Source organism: Anomaloglossus baeobatrachus, chromosome 5, assembly GCF_048569485.1.
Source record: "Anomaloglossus baeobatrachus isolate aAnoBae1 chromosome 5, aAnoBae1.hap1, whole genome shotgun sequence".
NCBI lineage: Eukaryota > Metazoa > Chordata > Amphibia > Anura > Aromobatidae > Anomaloglossus > Anomaloglossus baeobatrachus.
The window spans coordinates 163,071,608-163,091,197 of record NC_134357.1 but is presented as its reverse complement, the minus strand read 5'-3'; the positions used below and the strand labels follow the sequence as shown (position 1 = coordinate 163,091,197).

Genomic DNA, 19,590 nt, shown 5'->3' with positions numbered 1-19,590 from the left:
ATTGCAGATTTCTGACTCTCACCAGTTAATGACCAAAGGTTTCTGACTTCTGATACCAATGCAGTCAAGGAGCTGGGTGTGAAATAGACACCAATAGATAAAGAAGATATCTCAATACAGTCCTCAGCGTTATAGAATAATGGTTAATAGTTTCCGTGAACACTATCTATTCATCATTCTATGAAGGGATTTTGCTATGAATTCATTTGTTGTTGTTGTTTTCCTTTCTCCTGTCACCAAATGAGATTTTTAAAATCTACTAAAATCCCTCCATGTTTAGTCTAATGCGGGCGTCACACGAGACGAGCTATTGTGCGATGCATCGTCGGAGTCACGGTTTTCGTGACGCACATCCGGCATCGCTTGCGTCGTTTCGTGTGACACCTCCGAGCGACGCAGTATCGCTCACAAATCGTGAGTCGTGTACTCGTCGCTTATTTTTAAAAAATTGTTTATTTTTAATGGCGCCGGTTGTTCATCGTACCCGGGGCAGCACACATCGCTCCGTGTGACACCCCGGGAACGATGAACACAGCTTACCTGCGTCCCGCGGCAATGCGGAAGGAAGGAGGTGGGCGGGATGTTACGTCCCGCTCATCTCCGCCCCTCCGCTTCTATTGGCCGGCCGCTGTGTGACGTCGCTGTGACGCCGAACATCCCTCCCCCTTTAGGAAGTGGATGTTCGCCGTCCACAGCGAGGTCGCTCAGCAGGTAAGTACGTGTGACGGCGGTTTAATGACTGTGTGCCACGGGCAACTAATTGCCCGTGACGCACAAACGACGGGGGCTGGTACGATCGCTCATGCAATCGCATGATATATCGTACCGTGTGACGCATAAATGTCTAGAATCACTTGTCCATCCTTCTTACATCACTAAATCCTTCTGCATTTCTCATGTCTGGTGACTTGGCTAAATGACAAATACTGAGTGTGGGAATGTGTGCATTTATCTACATGTGCAGATGTACCAAAATAAAATAAATGCATTAGTCTGGTTAGAATCGTGATGTGGTCATTTTAGCTCCAGTAATTGCACGGATAAATCTTCAGAATTAAGCGCTGACCTTTTACCCTTTAAAATTAATCATGATTGACCCGACCCCTGTAACAATGCAAGGTCAATGGCTCTGGAAAAGAACATACCATGGCAGTAAGAGGAATAAAAGTATATCTAATATCTAAATATCGGAATAAAATATAAGGGTTTCATAAACATATTATATTCATAGATGGAGTTTACAAGGTTTAAAATGAGAAACAAATTTTCCTAATATAAAATGCAGCAAAAAGGTAAATATAGGAATTGCCCTTCTATCTCAGATTGGGAGCTTCCAGCAAGGCTCTCACTCCTCTGCGTATCTGATGAATGAGGTGTTATATTGTCTGTACATGTCTCCTGGATTCTAAATTGCTGCAGAATATGTTGGCATTATACAAGTAAAAATCATTATTCATTTCCCTACAAGCTGATCATAGCACAGAATGAGGTGGTCTCACATTTGTTGATCAGGAGTGCACCTCTCCATTGCCTCTTGGGATCGGAGGGCTCCTGATTATTCACAGTTCGGACCAGCACCATAAGGCTATGTGCGCACAGTGCGTTTTTGCGCGTTTTTCGGGTGCGTTTTTGGCTTCAAAAATGCAGGAGTTTGCTTCCCCAGCAAAGTCTATGAGTTTTCATTTCTGCTGTCCGCACACATCTGTTTTTTTTACCTGCGTTTTTGAGTTAAAAAAAAAAAAAATGGACATGTCAGTTCTTTCCTGCGTTTTTCTGCGTTTTACTCCCATGCAATGCATTGGAAAAACGCAGCAAAGCGCAGCCAAAAACGCACCAAATCGCGTCAAAAACGCATGCGTTTTTTTATGTGTTTTTTCGACGCAGGTGTGTTTTTGTGCGTTTTTAGCGGCCAAAAACGCACAAAAACGCAGCGTCAAAAAGACGCAGTGTGCGAACCTAGCCGTGTTGCTTGGAAGAACTGAGCACTTTCCCGGGCTGCTGGCAGAGGCAGCTTTGTCTCTGCAGTATCAAAGAGTGCAGTGGGAATACAGACGGCCAGATCCAACGTGTCAGATTCAGAGAAGTGTTTGCAGGCTCTAGATCAAAGAGCTTGTGAGCGCAAGTTTCTTGCCTAGAAAATTGTCCATATTGGATACTATGCAGAGAAACCAGCAACCTACACAACTAAGTGAACCATAGAATTAAAATCCCTTCATTCTTGATAGGAGAGGATTTGTAACAAGCACTTTGCAATTTTACCATTTTAGTAAGAGGAGACAACTCCTTTAATACCATCTCCAGTGTTCTTTTTCTCGCCTCTTTCTGGCTCTCATACTTGTAGTGAGAGCTTGTGATGTAACTTTTGCTTTCTGGCCAGTCGGACGTTACGGGCACAAGATCGCACCACAAGACCAGAGTGATGCTGAAAAAAAACGTAAAGACGCAGGAGGGCAAGTGTAAGTTGTATGTTGTCAGTTGGTGGTCCCGACGACTGGACATCACAAGTGTAAACAGCAAGGACACAGGTAAGCAGTTATGTTGTCAGTTGGTGGTCCTGTCACCTGGACAACACGCAAGGTGAACAGCTAGGACATAGGTAAGCAGTTATGTTGTCATTTGGTGGTCCTGTCACCTGGACATCACGCAGTGTAAACAGCAAGGACACAGGTAAGCAGTTATGTTGTCAGTTGGTGATCCTGTCACTTGGACAACACGCAAGGTGAACAGCTAGGACACAGGTAAGTTGTAATCTTGTCATTTGGTGATCCCGTCGCCTGGACATCGCGCAGTGTATACAGCTAGGACACTGGTAGCTCCGGAACTGCATCTACAGTAGCTAACAAGATATTAACTAAAAATGATTCTGGGAACAATGCCACCTCCTCTGCTGATAAACACAAGGTCATAGATGTCAGGAACAGAATGTAATCTTTATCATCCATGCTTCCCTATAACATAACCAGCATTACAAGTAACCATGCATACACTCCACTGGGCAGACAAGGGAGGCTCCAACTGCACTGCAGTCAAGGTTTAACCTAATGTGTCACTTATTGACTTCGACTGCGCCTTCTGGACACAGAGAACCTAGGTGACTGCTCATCATCCCAGGCAAAGAGAAGGAATAAAAACATCAAGAGCTCCAGGACGTAACCTGAAAAATCACAGCATTACCACCTCCTGGGGCAGCCTCAAGAGATCAAAACGGACCCCCATCCCCCAAAAAACAAAACACTTCTTACTCATACTTATGTTATACAGTAAAGGTGGCTTTACACACTGCAACATCGCAAACGACATCGCTGTAACGTCACCGGTTTTGTGACGTTATAGCAACCTCCCCAGCGACATTGCAGTGTGTGAAACACATCAGCGGCCTGGCCCCTGCTGTGAAGTTGTGATCGCTACAAATCGTTCAGGACCATTCTTTGGTCCTTTGTTTCCCGCTGTGCAGCGTGATCGCTAGAAAGTCTCAGTGTGTAAAGGGGACTTTACAGCGACTTCGTTAGTGACTTCCCTTTAAAAAAGCTGCTTTACAACGTCCCCAATGACTAGCTAGGTCGTTCTGCAGGTCCGGATCGCTGTTGCGTCGTTGGCCAGGTTTGCCTGTTTGACAGCTCACCAGCGACTTTGTAGCGATCCCGGCCAGGTTGGGATCGCTGGTGGGATCGCTAGAAAGTTTCAGTGTGTAAAGGGGCCTTAAGGCTATGTGCGCACGTTGCGTACAGTCACTGCAGAATTTTCTGCAGCGATCTGAAGAGCACACGTGCGCTTCAAATCGCTGCAGAAAATGTCCGTAGAGAAAAAAAAAAAAGCCGATTCCATGCGCTCTGCCTGCAGCTCCTCCCATAGACAGAGCAGGAGCTGCCGGCAAAGCGCAGGAAAGAAGTGACATGTCACTTCTAGAACGCAGCGCTTCAGGCAGCAGCCGAAGCGTTGCGCTCTAAGACGCCACGTGCGCACGGCCCCTGCACAATCTCCATAGACTGTGCAGGGGACGCAGGACGCATGCAGTTACGCTGCGCTACAAAGCGCAGCGTAACTGCATGTATTTACGCAACGTGCGCACAGACTAATATTCAGAAATTATAAAATCAGTCACTTCATGTGACTTCAGAATACGCTTCACCCAAAGGTAAACACGGCCATTTCTGACCATTACGTTCATCCTTCACAACCTTGGAGTACGGGTACATCTTCGGTCGCACCTCGCCTTTGATACGAGCTCACACGCTGAGCCCACATCTTTTGCCCCACATTGGCTGATTTAATCAGCCGTAATGTGCTTTTAACGGCAGCGGGTGAATCAGCTGTTAACCAGTGAAATCCTGCTGTCAATCTGATAGCGGGATTTAACACATACAGTGGGGAGTGCACTATTCCCTACACTCATCAGCACTCCGGTGACGAGATTACGGGGCACTGATGGGTTGTCAGGACAGCCGGATGTCAGATGATTACTACTGTGACGACGATCCTTCTAGGAATGTCGGCTGTGAGTAGGCATTCATAGGACAGGAGCAGATTAGTGCTGATACTGATCAGACAATGACGCTGCGTCAAGTCCCCTAGGAAGTCTAGTAAATACAATAGAAAGTTATACAAATAAATACACAAAAGGTCAAATCACCCCCCTTTTAGCAAATTGAAAAATACACAAAAATACTAATTTGGTATTGCTGAGTTCAGAAATGTCCGATCTATCAAAACATAAAATAAATTAATCTGAACGGTAAACTGTATAACAAAAAAACAAAAAGCCTGAATTGGGGGGTTTTGGTCACTGTAACACTGCAATATGATACATTAAGAGGCAATCAAAACATCATATCTACCCAAAAACGGCATCTATAAAAACGTCAGCTAACATCACAAAAAATAAGCCATCGGTGAACCCCAGATCCTAAAAATGGAAAAACCTTACGATTCCCAGAAAATGACTCCAAAAGCAATTTTTTTTATAGGACAACCTTCTGAATTTTCTTCACCACTTAAAAAAAAAAAAAAAAAAAAAACTATACGTTTGGCATCTACATACTAGTACTGACCTGGGGCATCGGAATGTCAGATAAGCCTTACCATATAGTGAACATGGTAAATAAAGACCCGAAAAACAATTGTAGAATTGACCTTTTTTTTGTAGGTTCACAGCACTTGGATTTTTTTCCCATTTTCCAGTAGACAATTTGGTAGAATAAATAGGGTCATTCAGAAGTACAACTGGTCCCACCAAAAAATGCTATGGCTCTTGGAAGAAACGGAAAATCGGAAGGTGGCGAAGAGGTTAAAATTATGGTTCTTAAGTTTATATTGGCGATCAGTGAGTTTTTTCTCATACCAATTCGGCATGAGGAAAGCTCTGCATGCTGCGATTTGACATGTAAATTGGATGTCAGTCACCGATACAAGTCTAGGGATGCGTGGATATCATCAGACTGCAGGCAGAGGTCACCCAAGTGCACCCTGATTTATGCACACACACAATGGAGAAGGTGGAGAAATCTCGCTCTCCATCTTCTCCTCATAGTGTGCTTTATTTTCAGTTTGATCAGCGTCATTAGAATAATCGATCCGATTGTCTACGGTCATGTGACCCCGGCATTAGAAGACAAAAGGGCTCAAGTTCTTGATGCTATGAAATATACGGAAGATCAATCCAAAATAACATGTAATGATTTACAAACCTCTGCTGATAAGTGAGAATACTGAGGAGATGGACCAGCACTGACATGTCAAGGAGGGTAAGACAATACGAGCAACTAAGAAGCAAAACAAGGAGCTAAGAGTTAGGCTAGGTTCGCACACTGCGTCTTTTTGACGCTGCGTTTTTGGACGCTAAAAACGCACAAAAACGCACCTGCGTCGAAAAAACGCATCAAAAAATGCATGCGTTTTTAGCGCGATTTGGTGCGTTTTTGATCTCTGTGTTTTGCTGCGTTTTTCCAATGCATTGTATGGGGGAAAACGCAGAAAAACGCAGGAAAGAATTGACATGCCCATTTTTTTTTCAAGCTCAAAAATGCAGCTTAAAAAAACAGTTGTGTGCGGACAGCAAAATTTAAAACTCAGACTTTGCTGGGGAAGCAAAGTCATGCAGTTTTGAGGCCAAAAACGCACCCGAAAAACGCGCAAAAACGCCGCGAAAAACGCACTGTGCGCACATAGCCTAAGGCTGCTTTCACACATCCGGTTTTTGCTGTGCCGCACAATATGGCGCTTTGTGGGAAAACCGCATCCGTTTTTTTTTTTGCTGCCAGGTGCGGTTTTTCCACATAGACTTTTATTAGCGCCGGATTGTGTCGCATGGCCTTGCGTCGCGTCAGTTTTTTGACGGATGCGGCATATTTAGCCGATGCGGCAGCCGGATAAAATGTTCAAGTCAACGTTTTGTCTGCGGCGAAAAAAAACGCATCGCATTGGATCTGGCGCGATTTACAATGCAAGCCTAAGGACGCCGGATGCGGTTTTTTGAGCTGCGCATGCTCAGCGTCAAGCCGCATCAGTCAAAAAACGGATGGGCCACATGGAAAAACTTATCCAACGGATCCGTTTTTTTCGCCGCATCCGTAGCATAGGTTTGAGCCGGATTGTGCCGCACTGCAAAAACCGGATGTGTGAAAGCAGCCTAAAGCTGTAAAACACTTTCCAGAGCCCTATTCTCCCATTTCAGATAGCACAGATCCAGATGTTAGCCCCAATGTCAGAACTAACGATCTCGATTTGGAAAGAGCCATCATTTAGATGAGAGAAGCAAATTCTTTGACTAGTCTGGGGCTATGTTCACACTTTGCATTTCTGCTGTGATTTTTTTTATTTTTCATGAGTTTTACGTAAATTAAAAGCTGCTTTTTTTTACAGTACCAGGAAACACAGATTCCAGAAATCTCACAGACACGCACCCGCTATTTTTTCCTGACAAAAAACTTCTTCAAAAGAATCAGGATGTCAATTCTTTCAGCTTTTTTCACCATTGAAAGCAATGAGAGTGCAAAAATGCAGGTGTGTTTATGCTGCTAATGTGGTGAATGAAACTAACTTTATTTAAACATGTACTGTAGACAAATGACACCCCAAAAATGCAATTAAGTGCAGAAAAAAAACTTTTTTGGACATCGCTTTTTCTTTTACTGCAAAGAAAAAAAACATTTACTACTGTCTATCAGTTTTTCTTTGGCAATGGTGAAATCTAAAATGTGACCCTGAAGCTTGCCCCTTCACAAGGCCCTGGCGTATAAGTGTCAGCACACTGTAACAACCCCTCAGCTGTTCCCAGCGACAGGCTGAATTCTCCATAGACTGCACCAGTGACAAGACAACAGCAACAGGGAATGTCCTATCCAGCAAAGGCAGCCTGCAGAAGATAAGTCACAATACCGTCCCCCAGTAAATGTGAGTGCGGGGTATACTTTATGTAAATCTGGTGCACTCAATATTTTGTGGAGATGGGAAAAAAAAGTCAATCTCCCTTTTGGACTGGATTTTTCCTCCTCTCATTCTTTCAATGCCACAGCCTAAGAAAAATGTCAGCCAGCAGCGTGTGGGTGTTTAGATATTTAACCCTGCTGGCAAGTAACAACCCATGGCACCGAAAACTCGCATGGGCTCAGAAAACTGGAATTATACTTCTGAGATGTTATTACCTTTATTGTAAAGTGCTCTAGAATACGTTTGCGCTATAGAAGTAACATTACTTACTATTTTTAATTAGACTGATTTTCTTGGGCATTGTTTCTCCACGAAAGTGTTAAAGAGGTGCGATCAGGGATGTGTGTTAAACAAAATTTGCTTTGAAGAGCATGTGATAAATTACTACTCACTTTAATCCACCACCCCCTACAGTGATGACCTGCCAAACATGCACAAGCGCTGCCGCCAATCGCTGGCCTCAGCAGCGCTGCCTGCATGGACAGTCACTGGCTGCACATGGTTATATCAGGCCTCAGCAGCGCTGCTTTCATGGACAGTTACTGGCTGCACATGGTCATATCAGGCCTCAGCAGCGCTGCTTTCATGGACAGTCACTGGCTGCACATGGTTATATCAGGCCTCAGCAGCGCTGCTTTCATGGACAGTTACTGGCTGCACATGGTCATATCAGGCCTCAGCAGCGCTGCTTTCATGGACAGTCACTGGCTGCACATGGTTATATCAGGCCTCAGCAGCGCTGCTTGCATGGACAGTACGGAATAAAGCTGGACAGTCACTGGCTGCACATGACTATATCAGGCCTCAGCAGCGCTGCTTGCATGGACAGTATGGGATAAGCTGGACAGTCACTGGCTGCACATGGCTATATCAGGCCTCAGCAGCGCTGCTTGCATGGACAGTATGGGATAAGCTGGACAGTCACTGGCTGCACATGGCTATATCAGGCCTCAGCAGCGCTGCTTGCATGGACAGTATGGGATAAGCTGGACAGTCACTGGCTGCACATGGTTATATCAGGCCTCAGCAGCGCTGCTTGCATGGACAGTACGGGATAAGCTGGACAGTCACTGGCTGCACATGGTTATATCAGGCCTCAGCAGCGCTGCTTGCATGGACAGTACGGGATAAGCTGGACAGTCACTGGCTGCACATGACTATATCAGGCCTCAGCAGCGCTGCTTGCATGGACAGTACGGGATAAGCTGGACAGTCACTGGCTGCACATGGTCATATCAGGCCTCAGCAGCGCTGCTTGCATGGACAGTACGGGATAAGCTGGACAGTCACTGGCTGCACATGGTTATATCAGGCCTCAGCAGCACTGCTTGCATGGACAGTACGGGATAAGCTGGACAGTCACTGGCTGCACATGGTCATATCAGGCCTTAGCAGCGCTGCTTGCATGGACAGTACGGGATAAGCTGGACAGTCACTGGCTGCACATGGTCATATCAGGCCTCAGAAGAAATTTACGAGGTAAGGCTATGTTCACACTGTTTTCTTCTATTGGTTAAAAACAGTGTTTTGTATAGGAAAATACTTCAAGAAAGTGTCTTGGCGTGTTGTTTTTCTACCCCTTCTGAATGGACAGTGTCTAGTTTGCAGCATTTTGAATCAGGACACTCTTCAAAGAAATGGCACGCACGTTTTTTTCTCCAAGCTGGCGTTTTTGCATCCCTGGAGAGCTCAAAAGAAGCTCAAGTGCCTGAACAAATGAAGGCCAAGTAATTTTTCCATAGAAATGAATAGGAAGATTCTTTTAGGTTTTTATTTATTTTGTGAGCCCTGCTTCCAGTGTTTTTCGGTGCAGATCAGCTCAAACTCCAGAAAATGATGCAGTGTGACCACGCTCCAAAAATGGTTTTGCTTTATGATCAGATCCCCTGAGTTTTAGAAATCCTAGACAATTATTATTATAGCGCCATCAATTCCATGGCGCTTTACATGTGAAAGGGGTATACATAGTAGGGCAAAAGACAATAGAACAGTGTTCTTCAAAGAAAATAATGCAAACACAGGTGAGGCTCCAAAAGATTTGTGCTCCTTTACCTACCTACCGTACGTCCTTTGCTGCCCACAGGTTAGGAGTCCACAATGTGAACAGGAGCGAACGTGCCAAAAGATTTATGGGCATCAAATAATCTGTCCAATTCTTATCCAGATAAGCGGCACGATTTTTTCCTCACTTGTCAGCCATGTGCTGTACATTTTTTTATTTTTTTTTACAGCAGTAGTTAATTCACAGGACCATTTCCAGTTTCCCATGTCACAGAATTACAATGTATCTGTAGACATTGGATAGAATACTGTGGAATGCAATCTTTTTTTCTTGCACCCACAGACTTGAATGAGTCTTATTTGATTTTCAGAGGAAAATTATACATGCTGTGATTTCTTATTTTTTTTCTGCACTGCCCCATTGAATAATATTGGTCTGAGTGCTGTCTGTTTTCTCCACTGACAGGCTGGGGTCACATGATCGTATTTACACCAGCGTCCCATTAATAAGGATGGCCTGTATATAGTAGCACGTTTCCCTGGCATAGTGTCTCTGGGTTTATATATTTAGTCTATAGTGACTATCTCAAATGCAAAAAAAACAATCCCCACCAAGGAATACAGACCTCTGCCTATTCGATTCTATTTCTTAGACATCGCGGACGGCAAGATATAAATAACACAGATTCATCACTGACAGCTTCTGCCATTACATCAACAACATGCGAGTATGTGATGAATTTATACCAACAGCTACACATGAGAGCAATCCATCAGGAGCATCATTCAGGGGATCATGGTCACCGCGCTTATGTGAGGGTCTGGAGACCGCTCAGAGCCCGACCCGCACAATACACAGCACTACCGCACCACGAGCCTGGACAATGCCGCCATTAGGAGCGTCCTCACACCAGCACAGCCCAGGAAAAGCCGGACGTGTGGCTCCAAGGAACCACACAAGTTATCAGGGAAACAATGCATTCATTTCTTGTTATTGTATTTCATCCACTATAAATATTGGAGAAATCACAAAAATACACTGTATAATTAAGCAGATCTGAACCAGCAGATCAGGCTGGTGTACTTACTTTGAAAGGCCATGTCAGAACAGCTGTATAGCTCTACTTATTAAATAAGCTTTTTTTCCTTTTTAAGTAAAATACTCCTATCACAGTGAGGATATAAAGCCATTAGGACATGGATTTGAGAACATCGGCTCATTGGATATCAGGCGTCTATTTCTGCCTTTTATTTCCCCTCTGTAGTTGTAGTCCCCTGCCCCCTGTCTAATACTCACCTGCAGCAGTCTTTTTGTAATTGCAGCTACTTTGGTCGGTCTCTGGCAATTTGTGACCTGCCGGCAGCTCCAGCGCTCGGAGGTCATCACTCAATACATCTCTGAGAGCCTCGTTTTGGACGCTTTCTGGTTCCCATAGAGTTGCACTGTGCGCTTGAGAAGTAACTTAACTTCCGGCCAGTCAGAAGTTACTGACACAAGATGGCGCCACGGGACAAGACTGGAGCCAAAAAAAGATGAAACTGCTGGGGGGCAGGGGACTTAGATATAAAATACCACTCCATCACTGGGAAAAAAAAAATAGATGGATACCAGTGTGGTGCCTCTAATCTCAGGTCCCTGACCCTAGAGATATACTCATCCTCTGACGTCTTCACCTTTATTCGTGGTCGCTCCAGTACTGCACCGACATCTTATGGTCGTAACTAGTGATGAGCAAGCCCTACAATGATCGGGTGCTCAGGACCCATAACCAGCAGTCGGACGCTCGGATGGGCTCAACTTGTGTATAGAATATAATGGAAGTCAAAGGGGAACACAAGCATTTTCCAGATTTCCCCGAAAAATGCTCAAATTCCTTTTGAATTCCATCATACTCTGTACATGGGTTGTGCCCGACTGAGCGTCTGTCCTGCTCGGTATGAGTACTGTACATGGTAGTGCTTGCTCATCACTAATCGTAACTTCTCTATGGCTAGAAGTTAAAAGTTACATGATGTGTACAAGTCTATGCGAACCAAAACAAGGCTCTCATAGAGCTGTATTGAGTCGTGATCTCCAGCGGACTCCATGAAACATTTAAGCAGCCGCCAGGTCACAAATGAGGGAACGACAGGAGCGGCGATGATAATAGATCAATATGCCGGGGGGGGGGGTGCGTATAAGACTGGGGGCATGGAACGTAGATTTTGAAGCACCACTCCAGCAGTGTAATAAAAAAAAAGAAAAAGTTGTGATGTAATGAATGTTGGAGACGTGTTACGCACAGTTATTATTCAGCAAATAGATGGACTGCACAAATTTAGGTTTAGCCCAGAGAATCCCTTTATTTATACAGTCTTTTTGCTAAGTTTGTGGAGCAAAAACCCTCCAGAATCCTTTTCCCTCCAATCACTCAGTGTGCAGCCTATGGGTATATTCTCACTGTTTTTGAACTTCTGGTGTTTTTTGGAGCATTTCTGGTCTTACACACTCAGTGTGAACACAGCCTAAAGCATTGTGATGGAGTCCACACAGATCGCTGCCATAGCCTGTCTGCTTTATCACTGAGCAGGAGTAAATCTCTACCTGCACATATAATGGTCGCCATACACATTACTGTGCACTGTTCATAGAGAATGATGCGAAACATCCACAGAGACTGTATAGACAGTCTGGAGTGTGAGCCCCGATGGGGACACTGTACAGCGCTGTGGACAGGATTGCGCCCTCTACATTATGTCGTACTGTAAACTAAATATCCTCATATTGGGAAAAACAATTGTGCACAAGTCTATTTTATTGTGAAGATGGGGATGCAAATCATTAGCTTCTGGAACACAGCCCGGCGCCAGCGCGCAACACAGCCCGGCGCCAGCGCGCAACACAGCCCGGCGCCAGCGCGCAACACAGCCCGGCGCCAGCGCGCAACACAGCCCGGCGCCAGCGCGCAACACAGCCCGGCGCCAGCGCGCAACACAGCCCGGCGCCAGCGCGCAACACAGCCCGGCGCCAGCGCGCAACACAGCCCGGCGCCAGCGCGCAACACAGCCCGGCGCCAGCGCGCAACACAGCCCGGCGCCAGCGCGCAACACAGCCCGGCGCCAGCGCGCAACACAGCCCGGCGCCAGCGCGCAACACAGCCCTCATGTTCTAGCATCAGTGCGTTTCTCAGCAGCAAACCCCACAAACTCTCATATTATGACATCTCTATAAATGGGGCCAAACAATAAAAAGTAATAGAACAATAAATCGCCTCCACTGGACCAACAGGACAAATGTTCTGCGTGACACCGCACATGGGTCAGGACACGACGGCTAATATGTCCCCTCGCTCTACCGGGCTGCGAAAGAAGCCCCTCTCCGCAGGGTTATGCTCTGCCGCGGCCCCTCCGGTCACACTATGGCCCTGGAGGTGGCCGCTCACTATGGGCACTAGAACGCAACATGCATGTAACCCCTAAGTGACCAGACCACAACAAACAGATAAAGGGACCAGCAGAGAACTGCGGCTCCGACCGGCTACAAGCGCCATGGTGGCCCGATGCTGGTGGCCCGATGCTGGTGGCCCACAGGCGCCCTCCCGGAGTGAGCACTCACTTCTCCCATGTATTGTGCACGCAGGCCTGCGCATAGGTGAGTCTCCGTCCGCCCCACTACACGGGAGCGCAACTTGTACCCGGCGCCTGTATGAGCGCAGCACTCACCCGACCCCTCCGGCCGCCATGCCGCTCCTCTCCGCCGCTGCGATAAATCCTTCCCGGAGTTACACACTTCTCGCTCGTTGTCGTTCACAGCCGCCGCCTGCGCTATTCACTCCCTCACACCTCTCAGTGCGCGCTCCCGCCGCTCCGTGCACGTGCCCGCCACGCACAACACCGCAAAAGGGGGCGGGGACGCGCCTGCGATGACGTCACTAGCGTTGTCCCAATAGGTTCCTCGAAAAGAGAGCGAGCGTGATTAACCCTATAGCAGCTGGTCACAGGGAGAGCGGAACTGATTCCAAGCGATTGGCGCAGACCACAGACCGCAAGTGCGAAGACGTTCTGCTGCTCGTCATAGAGACACATCTATGGGCAGCTCCTGATGTTTGGTCTTTGTTGGTCCTGTAGTGACACATCTATGGGCTGCTCCTGATGTTTGGCCTTTGTTGGTCCTGTAGTGACACATCTATGAGCTGCTCCTGATGTTTGGTCTTTGTTGGTTCTGTAGTGACACATCTATGGGCAGCTCCTGATGTTTGGTCTTTGTTGGTCCTGTAGTGCACACATCTATGGGCTGCTCCTGATGTTTGGTCTTTGTTGGTTCTGTAGTGACACATCTATGGGCTGCTCCTGATATTTCGTCTTTGTTTGTCCTGTAGTGACACATCTATGGGCTGCCCCTGATGTTTGGTCTTTGTTGGTCCTGTAGTGCACACATCTATGGGCTGCTCCTGATGTTTGGTCTTTGTTGGTCCTGTGGTGCACACATCTATGGGCTGCTCCTGATGTTTGGTCTTTGTTGGTCCTGTAGTGACACATCTATGGGCTGCTCCTGATGTTTGGTCTTTGTTGGTCCTGTGGTGACACATCTATGGGCTGCTCCTGATGTTTAGTCTTTGTTGGTCCTGTAGTGACACATCTATGGGCACCTCCTGATGTTTGGCATTTGTTGGTCCTGTAGTGCATACATCTATGGGCTGCTCCTGATGTTTGGCCTGTGTTGGTCCTGTAGTGACACATCTATGGGCTGCTCCTGATGTTTGGTCTTTGTTGGTCCTGTGGTGACACATCTATGGGCTGCTCCTGATGTTTGGCCTTTGTTGGTCCTGTAGTGCACACATCTATGGGCAGCTCCTGATGTTTGGCCTTTGTTGATTCTGTAGTGCACACATCTATGGGCTGCTCCTGATGTTTGGCCTTTGTTGGTCCTGTAGTGACACATCTATGGGCTGCTCCTGATGTTTGGCCTTTGTTGGTCTTGTAGTGCACACATCTATGGGCTGCTCCTGATATTTCGTCTTTGTTTGTCCTGTAGTGACACATCTATGGGCTGCCCCTGATGTTTGGTCTTTGTTGGTCCTGTAGTGCACACATCTATGGGCTGCTCCTGATGTTTGGTCTTTGTTGGTCCTGTGGTGCACACATCTATGGGCTGCTCCTGATGTTTGGTCTTTGTTGGTCCTGTAGTGACACATCTATGGGCTGCTCCTGATGTTTGGTCTTTGTTGGTCCTGTGGTGACACATCTATGGGCTGCTCCTGATGTTTAGTCTTTGTTGGTCCTGTAGTGACACATCTATGGGCACCTCCTGATGTTTGGCATTTGTTGGTCCTGTAGTGCATACATCTATGGGCTGCTCCTGATGTTTGGCCTGTGTTGGTCCTGTAGTGACACATCTATGGGCTGCTCCTGATGTTTGGTCTTTGTTGGTCCTGTGGTGACACATCTATGGGCTGCTCCTGATGTTTGGCCTTTGTTGGTCCTGTAGTGCACACATCTATGGGCAGCTCCTGATGTTTGGCCTTTGTTGATTCTGTAGTGCACACATCTATGGGCTGCTCCTGATGTTTGGCCTTTGTTGGTCCTGTAGTGACACATCTATGGGCTGCTCCTGATGTTTGGCCTTTGTTGGTCCTGTAGTGACACATCTATGGACTGCTCCTGATGTTTGGCCTTTGTTGGTCCTGTAGTGACACATCTATGGACTGCTCCTGATGTTTGGCCTTTGTTGGTCCTGTAGTGACACATCTATGGGCTGCTCCTGATGTTTGGTCTTTGTTGGTTCTGTGGTGCACACATCTATGAGCTGCTCCTGATGTTTGGCCTTTGTTGGTTCTGTAGTGACACATCTATGGGCTGCTCCTGATGTTTGGCCTTTGTTGGTCCTGTAGTGACACATCTGTGGGCTGCTCCTGATGTTTGGCCTTTGTTGGTCCTGTAGTGACACATCTATGGACTGCTCCTGATGTTTGGCCTTTGTTGGTCCTGTAGTGACACATCTATGGGCTGCTCCTGATGTTTGGTCTTTGTTGGTCCTGTAGTGACACATCTATGGGCTGCTCCTGATGTTTGGTCTTTGTTGGTCCTGTAGTGACACATCTATGGGCAGCTCCTGATGTTTGGTCTTTGTTGGTCCTGTAGTGACACATCTATGGACTGCTCCTGATGTTTGGCCTTTGTTGGTCCTGTAGTGACACATCTATGGGCTGCTCCTGATGTTTGGTCTTTGTTGGTCCTGTAGTGACACATCTATGGACTGCTCCTGATGTTTGGCCTTTGTTGGTCCTGTAGTGCACACATCTATGGACTGCTCCTGATGTTTGGCCTTTGTTGGTTCTGTAGTGCACACATCTATGGGCTGCTCCTGATGTTTGGCCTTTGTTGGTCCTGTAGTGACACATCTATGGGCTGCTCCTGATGTTTGGCCTTTGTTGGTCCTGTAGTGACACATCTATGGACTGCTCCTGATGTTTGGTCTTTGTTGGTCCTGTAGTGACACATCTATGGGCTGCTCCTGATGTTTGGTCTTTGTTGGTTCTGTGGTGCACACATCTATGAGCTGCTCCTGATGTTTGGCCTTTGTTGGTTCTGTAGTGACACATCTATGGGCTGCTCCTGATGTTTGGCCTTTGTTGGTCCTGTAGTGACACATCTATGGGCTGCTCCTGATGTTTGGTCTTTGTTGGTCCTGTAGTGACACATCTATGGGCTGCTCCTGATGTTTGGTCTTTGTTGGTCCTGTGGTGCACACATCTATGGACTGCTCCTGATGTTTGGTCTTTGTTGGTTCTGTGGTGCACACATCTATGAGCTGCTCCTGATGTTTGGCCTTTGTTGGTTCTGTAGTGACACATCTATGGGCTGCTCCTGATGTTTGGCCTTTGTTGGTCCTGTAGTGACACATCTATGGGCTGCTCCTGATGTTTGGCCTTTGTTGGTCCTGTAGTGCACACATCTATAGGCTGCTCCTGATGTTTGGTCTTTGTTGGTCCTGTAGTGACACATCTATGGGCTGCTCCTGATGTTTGGTCTTTGTTGGTCCTGTGGTGCACACATCTATGGGCTGCTCCTGATGTTTAGTCTTTGTTGGTCCTGTAGTGACACATCTATGGGCTGCTCCTGATGTTTAGTCTTTGTTGGTCCTGTAGTGACACATCTATGGGCTGCTCCTGATGTTTGGCCTGTGTTGGTCCTGTAGTGACACATCTATGGGCACCTCCTGATGTTTGGCATTTGTTGGTTCTGTAGTGCATACATCTGTGGGCTGCTCCTGATGTTTGGCCTGTGTTGGTCCTGTAGTGCATACATCTATGGGCTGCTCCTGATGTTTGGTCTTTGTTGGTCCTGTGGTGCACACATCTATGGGCTGCTCCTGATGTTTAGTCTTTGTTGGTTCTGTAGTGCACACATCTATGGGCTGCTCCTGATGTTTGGCCTTTGTTGGTTCTGTAGTGCACACATCTATGGGCTGCTCCTGATGTTTGGCCTTTGTTGGTTCTGTAGTGCACACATCTATGGGCTGCTCCTGATGTTTGGCCTTTGTTGGTCCTGTGGTGCACACATCTATGGGCTGCTCCTGATGTTTAGTCTTTGTTGGTTCTGTAGTGCACACATCTATGGGCAGCTCCTGATGTTTGGTATTTGTTTGTTATGTAGTGCACACATCTATGGGCTGCTCCTGATGTTTGGTCTTTGTTGGTTCTGTAGTGACACATCTATGGGCTGCTCCTGATGTTTGGTCTTTGTTGGTCCTGTAGTGCACACATCTATGGGCAGCTCCTGATGTTTGGTATTTGTTTGTTCTGTAGTGCACACATCTATGGGCTGCCCCTGATGTTTGGTCTTTGTTGGTCCTGTGGTGCACACATCTATGGGCTGCTCCTGATGTTTAGTCTTTGTTGGTTCTGTAGTGCACACATCTATGGGCTGCTCCTGATGTTTGATATTTGTTGGTCCTGTAGTGTCACATCTATGGGCTGCCCTTGATATTTGGTCTTTGTTGGTCCTGTGGTGCACACATCTATGGGCTGCCCTTGATATTTCGTCTTTGTTTGTCCTGTAGTGACACATCTATGGGCAGCTCCTGATGTTTGGTCTTTGTTGGTCCTGTAGTGCACACATCTATGGGCTGCTCCTGATGTTTAGTGTTTGTTGGTTCTGTAGTGCACACATCTATGGGCTGCTCCTGATGTTTGGTCTTTGTTGGTCCTGTAGTGACACATCTATGGGCTGCTCCTGATGTTTGGTCTTTGTTGGTCCTGTAGTGCACACATCTATGGACTGCTCCTGATGTTTGGCCTTTGTTGGTCCTGTAGTGACACATCTATGGGCAGCTCCTGATGTTTGGTCTTTGTTGGTCCTGTAGTGACACATCTATGGGCTGCTCCTGATGTTTGGTCTTTGTTGGTCCTGTAGTGCACACATCTATGGACTGCTCCTGATGTTTGGCCTTTGTTGGTCCTGTGGTGCACACATCTATGGGCTGCTCCTGATGTTTAGTCTTTGTTGGTCCTGTGGTGCACACATCTATGGGCAGCTCCTGATGTTTAGTCTTTGTTGGTTCTGTAGTGCACACATCTATGGGCAGCTCCTGATGTTTGGTCTTTGTTGGTTCTGCAGTGACACATCTATGGGCAGCTCCTGATGTTTGGCCTTTGTTGGTCCTATAGTGCACACATCTATGGGCTGCTCCTGATGTTTGGTCTTTGTTGGTCCTGTGGTGCACACATCTATGGGCTGCCCTTGATATTTGGTCTTTGTTGGTCCTGTAGTGCACACATCTATGGGCTGCTCCTGATGTTTGGTCATTGTTGGTCCTGTAGTGCACACATCTATGGGCTGCTCCTGATGTTTGATATTTGTTGGTCCTGTAGTGTCACATCTATGGGCTGCCCTTGATATTTGGTCTTTGTTGGTCCTGTGGTGCACACATCTATGGGCTGCCTTTGATATTTCGTCTTTGTTTGTCCTGTAGTGCACACATCTATGGGCTGCTCCTGATGTTTGGTCTTTGTTGGTCCTGTAGTGCACACATCTATGGACTGCTCCTGATGTTTGGCCTTTGTTGGTCCTGTGGTGCACACATCTATGGGCTGCTCCTGATGTTTAGTCTTTGTTGGTCCTGTGGTGCACACATCTATGGGCAGCTCCTGATGTTTAGTCTTTGTTGGTTCTGTAGTGACACATCTATGGGCAGCTCCTGATGTTTGGCCTTTGTCGGTCCTGTGGTGCACACATCTATGGGCTGTCCTTGATATTTGGTCTTTGTTGGTCCTGTAGTGCACACATCTATGGGCTGCTCCTGATGTTTGGTCTTTGTTTGTCCTGTAGTGCACACATCTATGGGCTGCTCCTGATGTTTGGTCTTTGTTGGTCCTGTAGTGCACACATCTATGGGCTGCTCCTGATGTTTGATATTTGTTGGTCCTGTAGTGTCACATCTATGGGCTGCCCTTGATATTTGGTATTTGTTGGTTCTGTAGTGCACACATCTATGGGCTGGCCCTGATGTTTGGCCTTTGTTGGTTCTGTAGTGCACACATCTATGGGCAACTCCTGATGTTTGGCCTTTGTTGGTCCTGTAGTGTATACATCTATGGGCTGCTCCTGATGTTTGGTCTTTGTTGGTCCTGTGGTGCACACATCTGTGGACAGCTCCTGATGTTTAGTCTTTGTTGGTTCTGTAGTGCACACATCTATGGGCAGCTCCTGATGTTTGGTATTTGTTGGTCCTGTAGTGACACATCTATGGGCAGCTCCTGATGTTTAGTCTTTGTTGGTTCTGTAGTGTCACATCTATGGACAGCTCTTGATGTTTGGCCTTTGTTGGTTCTGTAGTGCACATATCTATAGGCTGCTCCTGATGTTTGGCATTTGTTGGTCCTGTGGTGTACACATCTATGGGCAGCTCCTGATGTTTGGTCTTTGTTGGTTCTGCAGTGACACATCTATGGGCAGCTCCTGATGTTTGGCCTTTGTTGGTCCTATAGTGCACACATCTATGGGCTGCTCCTGATGTTTGGTCTTTGTTGGTCCTGTGGTGCACACATCTATGGGCTGCCCTTGATATTTCGTCTTTGTTGGTCCTGTAGTGCACACATCTATGGGCTGCTCCTGATGTTTGGTATTTGTTGGTTCTGTAGTGCACACATCTATGGGCTGGCCCTGATGTTTGGCCTTTGTTGG

The 19,590-nt window shown here is 46.9% G+C and overlaps 1 protein-coding gene across 3 annotated transcripts in view; it reads right to left on the bottom strand.

Annotated features, from left to right (window-relative positions):
• Nucleotides 1-13,281, bottom strand: part of BMPR1A (bone morphogenetic protein receptor type 1A) — a 140,864-nt gene extending 127,583 nt beyond the window's left edge. For all 3 annotated transcript variants that reach the window (XR_012754231.1, XM_075349000.1, XM_075349001.1), the window contains exon 1: nt 13,129-13,281. The gene's annotated coding sequence lies outside the window, so the exon portion shown is untranslated. The remainder of the gene's footprint in view (nt 1-13,128) is intronic.
• Between the last annotated feature and the right edge of the window lie 6,309 nt (nt 13,282-19,590).